We start from the raw sequence: 11,613 nt of genomic DNA, 5'->3' as shown, positions 1-11,613 counted from the left end.
CCTTAGGCACAATTCCTTTGTTAATGATGTTTCCAAGCCATACGGAATTATGCAAGAGGCATGAGAGTAACTACTGTCTTATGTCATATTTTAATCCTTTTTCTAATTATCATTTGTCCTTATATATGTTTTCAGAACTCAGATCTTTGCACTTACCTGTACACTGAGCTTACTGTAAGCAGATAAAGTTTGCATCTGTTTCATCAAATGCAAAAAGACCAATGAATATAAAACAAGCAGATTTTGCGCTGCACTTCAATGCCTCCATGCAGGAAGACAGAATCTTAGTAAGCAATGCTTGTGATAATAAATGGAGCATTCATTTCTGAGCAGTCTTTTAAAGTTAAAAAAAAATACATCTTATTGAGTATAAATATTCTTTTAAGACATCATGGGTAAAAAAAGAGTTAATCTACCTGTGCAGAATGTGCTGTTGTTTATATTGCTCTTCTGTCAAAAGAGAATGAATGGATTTACCCCTGTCTTTATGCTTCACGCTAGCAGTAAAGCTAACTAAATTGTAGGAGGAAACATATGTGCCTGTCATATGCAGCATAGTATTACTAGGTGTATTTATTTGTACTATGAACATTTACGATCATCCGCTGAGCCATCAAGGACTACCTTCTGTCACATGAAGCGCAGAATTTCTCTGAGTGAAGAAATGATCTGAAGTGACCATCGCTGTATTCCTGGGACGCGAAACAACCTGTGAAATTCATGTAACTGCAGAAGCTTGCCCAGCTATAACATCCTCAGCTTCCTCTGAAATAGGAGGGGCTTAGCAAAAAAGAGAATAAGATTTCTGTCAGTTTTAACAGTAGAACTGATCACTAAATAAAGTAATGTGGTTATTTTCCACCATCTTGACTGCAAATAAATTTGAAGTATTTGACGTGCCCGCTTAAACCATACAACTCCTCTGAAGCAAACACAGGACACCTCTTTCCAAGGGCAGAAGCTGCAGTGGCCTATTTTTGGCTCTAAACATAAGCAGCTGTAGTTCCACTGAAATTAGAGAAGTTATGTTGCTTTGTACAAAGGTTCAATTTGATTCCCAGGTTGGGTTTAAATTTTTCAAAAACTGTGAAGCTGCATTTCTTCTGTGACATTTCCAGCTCAATAGTAAACAGCCTTACTCACAGCGAATAGGAGAAAAAATAAGAGTAATGTTTTTTTCCACCAGTAAAATTCACATACTGTCAGGTTGGCTTTTTTTCCCTGCATGTTCCAATCTCAGGAATACTTTGACGTAATGGCTTCACATATCCACCACTTCTCTTACAACAAGGAGTGCCTAGTTTTTACCAAAGCCTGAGGATGGGCCTGCATTTGAGGATTAATAAGGCTGTGTTGAGCTTTGTGCTGATGTGGATGCACTAGTACTTGAACGAGGCAGTTTAAAACTGGCAGGGGTATCTTTACAATGTGACTGAAGCTTGGAGGTACATGAAGCAGTATGTAGGCTTAGCTTTGAAACTCCTTTCTTAAACAAAAGCCTATGCTCAGCTTTAATTATTGAGCTCTTAGTTCTCCTCCCTGATACTCTCTCCTACCATTAAGAGACCAGACTGGTTTTCATGGAGAACTTTCCATGGCATGTTTATGCCCATGATACTTTATTGCTTAAGGCTGACAAACAATAGCGTTGCTACAGTGCAGGACAGTCTCTGTTTTTCCTTTCAGTAGCCCAAGCCTTTTTTTTTTCCTTCCCAAACTTTCTCCAGATTCCACATGTGGCTACTCAGGAGAATGGCATTGCTCTCTCAAGCATGCTTGGAGGAAATATGTGAATTTAGATGTCAGAATGTACGAGTTGTGAGAGACTGAGAGCTGAACAAGTATCTTGAGACCTGTGTCATTTTTGATGCCTTGCCTTGCACACAAAAGGGCTGTGATTCTCATTTGTCTGTCTGATGGTGAGTTCTCCAGAGGGAATGTCTGTCTCCGACAGAAAAAAGAATTGAGAACTTCTTCATCCTGTAACTGACCCTGCCACTGCCATGCTGATCAAGCAAAAAATTCTTTTCTCACCTACCCTGCTTCTGTGCTAGTGAAAATCCATTTATTTCAGAGAAGGAATTTTTTATTTAAATCCGTACCTTTAAGAAACAAGTCAAACTTGTCAGCCCTGTGATTCAGTTTACTCATCTGTAAAACTGACAACATGTTTCATCCTTAGCTGAGGAGTGTGGGTGGAGTGGAGTTATTTGTAATGTAAGTGAAAGAAAAAATAGTTCGTGCAAAGAATGATTGTTTCTGAAATACTAGTTATTAAATATATTCCAGTTTGAATAAAACCCTTGGTATGTCATAAGGCTTTGTTTCAATGACTAATACATTTTTATGGACATTCCAACTTTGAACCCTCCTATCAAGTTACTGGCCCTGCAGCAATGTCCGTAAGTCTGTTACAGGAATATTATGTTGCTTATATAAATGGTGTCAAAACCAGGTGGATATTCTGTGTTTGCTAATTGTGTTGGACTCCAGTGCCAGCATTTGGTAGTCCAGTGATATTACTCAGTGGAATTTCACTGGTTTTGCCAGCATAAGCTTTTTTCCCCTCGTATCTTTTGCACGTCTTAGTGGTGTTACTGTACTTGTAGCTTTGTGTGGTATAGTCCTGTCCCTGTAGATACCAAGTGTGAGATTAGTCACTGGTTTACCACTACAGCCAGGCTGACATCATGCCCATATTGTTTTGGAAACAATTAGGTCATTGGTATGTTTTGCTAATTTAGCTGATGCCTTGGTTGTAAGTGTCTGCCGTATTTGTTGCTGTATGGAACATAGTACAAGATTGTGCCGTGTTCTTAGGCAGGACATGAGTCACTGTGAAAGTAGCTTTTTTTATTGTCTTCTCTGGAAGTTCAGTGTATGTTCCTGAGTCAGCCTCTCAGTATGCTAGTCTTCTGTATTTGGAAGTTGGATCTTCCTGATATGACTGTACTTACTTGTTTGCAGCCTTCTTTCTAACTCCGTACATCAGTGGGTATCAGGATATGATAGATGCATTGACTATGAAATGATCTTTGTGCCATTGCTGTAGAGCAAACTAAATTGCAAAAGCAATTATTATGAGTTGTGATTTACAGTGTAGCGGTGCTTCCCCTTTCTTACCTGTTCGTCAGACTTCCCAATGGCAATCAAGTGCCTTATATGCATATCTGCATATCTTTTGAAAATGAAGCATTTCTATTCTTTACCTGTACAACAGTAAAGAATAGAGATTCTAGATGAGTTCAAGATCCAACAGTGCTCAGTGTTTTGCATATGCATATTGAGTATTTTCCCTGCAGAACTTGGTCTATATAGACTTGCCAAAAAGGAGATTTATTCATAGTCAAATTGGAAATTTGTAGCAAAGCTGGAGGCTGTACAGCTAGTTCTCACTGTTGACAGTAGTACCTAATGCCCCATCTCTTACAATAGCTATAAAATCCATTTAGCAAGAAAATATCTTTAAAAGCTTTTGGTTGGAGTTTTTTGTATGTGTTCTCTGTGAACCTGCAAATATATTCTCACTATAACAGATTATGTCCTGAGATTATGAAGCCCATCATTTTCAAGAAAAGCAAAACACACATTTGTTAGGACAAGTATACCTTTTTAAAATTTGTTGTCTTGATGCGCTTAGGTGGACTAGATAACCTCTAAAGTTTCTTTCCAGATGCATTTTCTGTGATTCTTTTGATTTTGCAGCACTTGTGACCACTAAGTGATAGTTTCTAATAGAGGAAACTTTTGCAAGTCAAAGTTCTGTGAGAAAGGGTGGTCTCAGTATTTGAACTGTTTCTTAAGATGACGTAGCTTGGTCTAGAATTATCATTAAATTCATCACACAAACCTCGCTTACATCAATGAAAAGAATTCCTCACACCAAAGTGAAAATAACATCATCTCAACACAGATGAAGGAGTTTCAAATCAGTGCAGATACTTCTGGGTTAGCACTTGCATTGTGTCCCCTTAGGAGTGATGTTCTGCCTCGTAAAGTGATCCAAAGTTAAAACTAGAGGACAGATTCTTCTGCACAGTAACACTGCTATGTGGATACCTAGAGCTAATAACCAATTTAAATAAAAAACTATCCAGTATTTCCCTAGGCTATTATTATGTTAAAATTTTGATTGACTCCCTTTGAAGCTATTTTTGTAAATTTTTAATTGTAACTAGCACTTAGTTATGGAGCAAAGATTTGCAAGGAAGCTGAATCCCTTGGGTAGTAATATCTGCTAAGGTCATTCAGGTGGGTTTGAAGAACATAATAAAAGATGCAGTATGAAATTTGAAAGCTTTCTCAACAAAATATCAATTACATTATAGTGTGCCTGACTGAAATCCAGGTGTGCCTCCGCCTGCATCCCCGAAGGGCTCCGTCTGGTAGCCGTCTCAGAGTGCAGGCTGAGAAGTTTTTGCTCTTTAGTAAGCGCAGTTGCTACGTCCTCTCGCGGAGTGGCTGAGGTGTGGGTGGAGGGTGCCTTCCTCTGGGAACGCCAATGGAGAGCATCCCACCAGCTGAAACTGCAGGGTAGGAAATCTCTGCTTCCATTGCAAGAATATAATGGAAAATGAGCTCCAGTGGACAAGTTTGGATTTCTTAGTTGGCAACAATTTTTTATTTTGGCAGTTTTTTTTTACCTTATGGCCAACTTCAGCTTGCCTTTTTGGTGGTAAAGCCAATGCAATAATACTCTCTGTCCTTTAAAAACCACCTGTATGGATAGACAGGCCTGCCTGGAAGAGGAAAAATTGCAAGGTGGGACTTGTATTTCCTGGGCAGTATCACTTGAAGGTTTTTGATGTACTAAGCTTCCCAAGTAAAATGTTCTGTTTTGCTTCTAATGCATTTTAGTTGTGACAACTCCTCTTTTAAACAGTGCAAAGAGTTCAAATACTACCGTATTCATGAAGCAAATTATACTTCTCTGACTGCTTGCAGAGTAGAAATATTAATGGGTGCATTTCTTGTGCCTGTGGCTAAACTGCTGAGTGAGTAACATCTGCCCCTTTTTGAAGTGTCTGCTGGAACTTGACAAACTGTTACTTGAGCGAGTCCTAGAAATGACAGAATCCACAGTTTCACATACACCTGTTTGTTCCTAACATCTGAAAAGAGAGCACAGAGCATAGATGCTTAAGAAGGTGCTCAGAAGTGAAGACCAAAAGCTGTGTTTTGGACCAAAGTGAAGGATGTTAGCGTACAAAGCCCTAAAATACAGCTCTGTTCTGGGAAGCGATGGAGCAAGTTGCATGAGACCTCTTCTTTGGAGTCCTAGGCTTAAATCTGGCGAAGAGTCACACCTGTGCTCCACTCTGGGTATTGCAGGCAGCGCTATGGACATCAGTAGGATTAATCACACCATGTGCATGTACAGATCTGTGTAAATCTTTGCAGAATTGGTCAGTGACCTCCGTTTCAACTTTACATGCCTTATAACTGCAAAATTTTTCTTTTGCAAGTGTTGGCTACGTAGAACCTCATTGATTTGGGAGTCAAACTGCATGTCTGTTTGGTTTTTTTTCATTTGAAGGATCATAAGAAGCTCTCATTAATCCTTTATTTACACATTTATAAAGCCATTGCCTCCTGGGAGAAAGCCAAGGGGAATTGAGGAAGGGGTGACAGCAGATCACAAGAAGTAGTGGAGGTTAGCTCCCTCTGAGATAGCTCTATAAGATTTAGGTAAGTAAAAGTTAGGAAAAACGTGTTTCTGTGTTTTCTTATTTAAATCAGTGTATTAAAAAGTTGTTTGCAAAGTCCTCTTTGCTCCTACCTAATTCTCTGTGTGTAGATTTCTGCAGTATCCATAAGCCTTTTCTCCGGTGATTGCAGGAGTTTTGGCTACCTATTCAGAGTGTGTTCAGAAAGGCTCTCTTCAGTCATAGCTTCTACTTGATTTTAACATGTGATCCTCTTCTGGAAAGTAGAAGTAGAAATGGAGTTGTTTTATTAAATTTTACCTGTTGACTTACTGAAAATGTTTGAGACAAATAAAAATTTGCATTTACTCTCCTTCCTGTTTTTATACTTGAAAGGAAAATGTACTGTGCTTTTCTTTCTAGGTATTTATTTCTCTGCTTGTAAATGCTGGGACTTTGTATTTTCCTACTCCACCCTTCTTTAAGTAGTTGTGTTTGAGGTTTGGGGTTTTGTTTGGGATTTTTATTTTTTCCCAAAACATGTTTGACTGTCAAATAAGTATAGTATCCTCTTGCCTCTGGCTCTTTTCTGGGGAGTTGAAGGTTGTTTGGGTCAACAGTGCTGGTCAGAAGTAGAATTAGGAAAATGCTGGAGAGAGGTCGTTGAAGGTTGTATGTAAATGAGAGATCCCTTAAGGAAGAGCACTTTCATGACAGGAAGGAGTTTGGATTTTACTTGCATTCAAACTCCTGCCGTTACTGAGGAAATAACATTTTTTCTAAGACTATGGGCTACTACTTTGGATTTAAAGAGGTTCATTGCACATCGTGCTGTGGACAATGCCTGCTGTTTGACACTTTGCATCATCCAAAGTAGAAGAATGCAGCTGGCTGAAGGTGTAGGTAAGCAATGGGAATCCATTCAGACAGCCCTTCAGCTCAGTGCTGAACACCAAATTCTCCGGTAGTGGCCCTCCGGTTTAGAAGGAAAAGGTGAATTACAGGTTCCTGCAGAGCCCGCTGTGGCTTGGCAGGGTATGGAAGCAAGGAGAGTGGGGAGAGAAGAGCAACCACAACCGGGTATCCCTCTGCAAGTCATGGGTTTATTTCAAGATTAAATTGAAGGTCACAGTCTTCAAAGCAAGTTAAAATAAGCAAGTAAAAAGCAAACAAAAATCCCTGCCACCACCTTCTTTAGAAACTGGTGTTTATATTATAGAGAGAATAGCTGACTCAGAAGCGTAAAATACGTCTCTTAATAAAACTGAGACTGGAGCCTCTGACTTTTTTATTTTTGCGAGTGATTTTTGGAGAAAGCCCATGGCCTTACTTCGCCCTCTTCAGCATATGAGGCTCTGGGACATAGGGGGAAATGTTTGCACAAGCCAAACTTTGGGAACTGCTGGCCGTTGTGGATCGGCTTCCACTGCAGTGTTTGTTCCTGAGTGTTCTGCTACTGATACCCATGCCGTGGGAAGCACCAGAATATTTACGGGCCAAATCTTGTAAAATCTGAGCCCTCTGATAGCTGAGGGGGTTTTGTCTTTTCTGTGGCTGGTTAATTGCTCAGAATCCACTCTTCTGAAGGGAGGAGAGACCTAAAACTGCTGACGGGTTAGACTATTGTCCTAAAAGTTGTCAGGCTGGTGTGGTTTATTACTTAAAATCCTCTTCTTTAAACTTCTGGTTTTAATCTTATTATTGTAGCACATAAAGCAGGGCAAAGAAACTGTTGTTTGGCTAGTGCTCAGGCAAGATGCGGGAATAGAAAGGACACATAGTTGTAAAGTTATTTAGGAACCAGCTTTGATAATTCAGTACTTTTAAAAATCCTTTTGGTCAGGTGGTGTGTTTTTCTTATTTCCCAGCTGGATTCAAAAGATGCTTGGAAAAAAGTAGCCTTGGGAGACAAAACCAGTGGTGACGCGATCCCGAGTGCTGCTCTTGCCCGTTAGTACCACCAGCAGCGATGTAGGGATGTGAAAGGCGGTTTCAGGGATGGGCAGGAGGGCCGGCAAGGTTCTTACCTTTGCTGTTTATGATGTCTTGCCTGAGAGTATTTTTCTATTGAAGAGTTATCAAAGTTCAGTGCTGCAGAAAAGGTATGTCTGAGAGAGAAAGCGGGATTTTCACAACTCTCACATCCATTTTGTGATGTTTTGGAGAGCCTTTAGCTGTGTCCAACAGATCATTTTCTTTCTCTGCTGACTCATCTCCCACCAGCTGTGTCTCCTTCTTGAATATATGAGGATGAAGGTATTTTCTGGAGAAATTTGCAAGTAAAATACTTTTTACTAGTAGCTTTTAAATGTTGTATTTGCTATAGAAAGTGCTGCTTTCTTCTTTGTGATTAAATCCAATTAATTAACTTCCTATAAAAGGAGGAGCACACTGATCTTTGTAGGGAGAATGAAGACGGTAAGACAGAGTTAATCTGAGAAAGTAAAGGATAATATTTACTTGCAGTCATAGTAACCATCACTGGGACACTCTTGTTTCAGCAGCTCTGTGACAAACACCGTCTCTGGGAATAAATGGTTTTTATTCTGTAAGCAGCTCTTTTCTCTCTGAAACTGCACCGACCCAGTCCCTTGAGATAGCGTTAGGGTATTACAATGCCAGAGAAGCTATTTTTCAGGCAAAATTTGAAATCTAGATCTGCACAATGTATTTCAGTATTTTGATGCAAATGTCATTAGCGTGACATCATGGCTATGTCTTTAATTCCTTGAGAGTTTCAGCTGGCTACCTTGAATTTCTTTTCACCTTTACCTAATTTTGCTAGAAGAGTCGATTTTCCTCTTTTGCAGTGTAACAGTGCAATACTTCTCTTGATGGCGAGCATCCTTGCAGAGCTGGTAAATACTGGAGTGTAAACTGGCTGATTGAGAAGGCTGAGATGCTCAGATGGCAAAGTAGGCTAAGGGCAGTATTTCCACCTGTACCGACTGTTGTTAAGCACGTGGAATTGATTTTTAGATCGTACGTTTTTACATATGCACATATGTATGTGTATACATACATATGTGTATATATGCATTTTTTTTTTATCGGATAGACCTTTCCCCACCCCTAAATCTCAAACCTTGCCTGTGAAATTAATGGTATTGATGAAATATTTTATTAGACTTTATTTATTGAGGTCCAAGCATGCAAAGCTTGGAAGAAATGTAGCCTTTGTGAAGTTTTTAAAGTATATGGAGGAAAATAGCTATAAACATGCTGAGTCATGTTGTGTTTTGATACATTTGTATAGGCTATGCAGACATCCTACAGTCTACATACTGGTGGAGGATGGAGGGAATCCCATGGCAGAGCTCCTGGAGTAAGCCCATGGACTGCTGCACTGCAGGATCTTCTCAGAGAGCCATCAATGCCCAAAGCCATCAGCTTCCCCAAGCAGTTCAAGACGCAGGAAACCAAACTACTTCGAACTTGTATGTTGCAATAAATCCTTCGTGAAAGATGAATCGCTTGAAATTTGGCAATCTGTGCGCATCCAAATGCACAAATGCGCTTGCAGATGTGACAATGGCTGGAGGTGCCCAGAGGCAAACCAGTCTGTTTGGGCTGCAGCAGCAGAGTCCCGCTGCTCTCAGGAAATGCAGCTGGTGGAGGCTCTCGGCAGAGGAGTCTGCAGCGGACTGGGACGCAGCAGCATGAGAGAAACCACACCCGACCCGAGGCACTGGGACAGGGTGAGCCACCAAAAATGCCTCTTTCTTATCTGTGGTCTTTTGGACAAACAGACATTGTATGAATCCATGGTTATCAGACAAAGGTGCTTTTAAGAGCATTGATGTAAAAATGAGGTCTTGGGTGGTCATTTATGGTTCAAGTAGCGGTTTATATATTTATTATAATTATACACAACCTTGACAATCTATATTGCCATTCAAAAATAAATTGAAGTATTGTCAATTTGCACATGATCTGTCACTAATAAGAATCCCCTTTACATACATAGTAAACATTTTGCATACTTAAAACACTGCATTGAATTCTAACACTCCCATCTCTTCCCTCCCCCCCTCCTGTGGAGATATGTTTAGACTATGTAAACAAACTTTTCCAACTATGCAACATTCAGGGACTACCACCTTTTTTTATTAATTTAATTAAACCATTTCAGCACTTTGTAGAGGTGGCCGGTGGGTATAGCTCTTAATTGCATTTTTGTTTAAAATGACTCTTCATAGATCGCATCGTGGTGATTCTTGTTTTTCATTGCTTGATATATTTACTTCTGACCAGGAAAGACAGGAAATGGGGTTTAATACCAGTATCAGGTAAGTCACATGAGCGCATTCCTGGTTTAGTATTCTGCAGTCCTAATAGTCACATTTAATTGTTTTCACTGTTATCTACATGTGTAATTAAGTGGCTGAAGACTTCAGATTTCAACTGTGGAGAATTAAGAATTCAGCTAAGAGTTGGCCACCACCCACTTTCTCTAGCTATTACGAGTTTGTATTTGTACTCCAAATGTTATCTTGGGAGTTGGAGTTAAAATTTATGAGGGATTACCTGCCTTTTGTTAAGCAACATGGTTTTTACTACCTCTTTTGACAGAGAGCTTGTGTCTTCTGGTGCCTGAAAGACTAGAAAACTTAGAATAACAAAAAAAGTTTCAGAGGCAACATAATATTCTTCCATCCTGTTAAAGAAAACTCACAGCTAGTGGTAGCTAATGTAAGCATCCTTAGAGCATGTGGACACTATACTGACCTACAACTGAAGTTTGGGCATCTGGGCTTCAGTTTTGAAGGGTTCACACAAGTCAGCATGTGAGAAGGATTACAGTGTGGTAACACAAAAATGAAAGTCCTGTTTTGAGCAATGAGGTTCGTGACAACACTAATCTATGCGCATTGAATTTAGCTTCTTTTCCAGCAATTGCCATGTTAAGTGAAAGGCATGGATAACCAGAGCATTGAGAGGTGTATATATTCCAAAGTTTGTTAAGGCTGTAAAGTTCTTGCACTAGTGTCAAAACACATTTTGGAAGAAAAGTCTCTTGTCAGCTCCCTGCTCGTTTCCTCAAATTACTCTTAAAACGTAATTCTTACAGGGAAAAACGCCACCTAAATATGGAGTATTGAGAACACTTAGCAACAGGAAGAATCTGTAGCAGAGAGTAGAGTTCAGCGCACTGAGATGTTTCAAAAAAAAAAACCTGAATAATTTCAAATGCTGAAGATACAAAGGAATCTCATCAACGGTTTGGATGCTTTGGATGAAGAGCTTTCACTTTGAAGCGGAAGAACCAAACACTTCACGCTGCGCTGCCCAGCAGTGGTACCCTGCGGATGCCCGAAGGCAGACAGAACGCTGTGGTTGCAGGCCTGTGGCTTCCTAAGGAGCAGCACAGGACCTGCAGCTCCCCTCCGGAGACAAGGACACCTGCCCCCTCCTCTGCTGATAATACAGGTTAGGGGCTTCACCCAAACGGCTTGGGGGATACTTGGAGGATTTGGGATCCCACTGCCTACAGTTCAGTTTTGCAAGCATGCCCCAGAGGCAGTATTTAAACAGTGAAAGAAGAACACTGCCAGCAGCAAACAAGGGAGAGGATTCTTCATTCAAATTCAGACACGCATTCAAATTCAGACCAAACAACTCAGCCAGCTGCAGTGGGTTATTTCATGACATAGCACCCTTGTCAGTTTAAATAAAGAGTATAAAGGTTTAAGTTAAAGGAATTGTTAACAAAAATCTTTGTGTTACATCTGAACAAAGTTCAAAGAAAATCCTGAAGTTTAAACTACTGTAATAAACGATGTGGAAAGGAAGCTGTGACTCAAGTTATAAAACAGGAAGTAGCAACTTAGTTTAGTAAAGCAAATTAATTTTAAAGCCATTTCTTGAGCAAGTCCATTAATGCTCAAGCCAGGAGAGAATCACTCCTCTTTAAAGGAAAGAAGGAAGATGTTATTGGTAAAATAAACTATTTGCGCCACTTTGTAAC

Source organism: Cariama cristata, unplaced genomic scaffold (assembly GCF_000690535.1).
Source record: "Cariama cristata isolate BGI_N322 unplaced genomic scaffold, ASM69053v1 scaffold7060, whole genome shotgun sequence".
Lineage (NCBI taxonomy): Eukaryota > Metazoa > Chordata > Aves > Cariamiformes > Cariamidae > Cariama > Cariama cristata.
Note: the sequence above shows the minus strand (reverse complement) of the source record.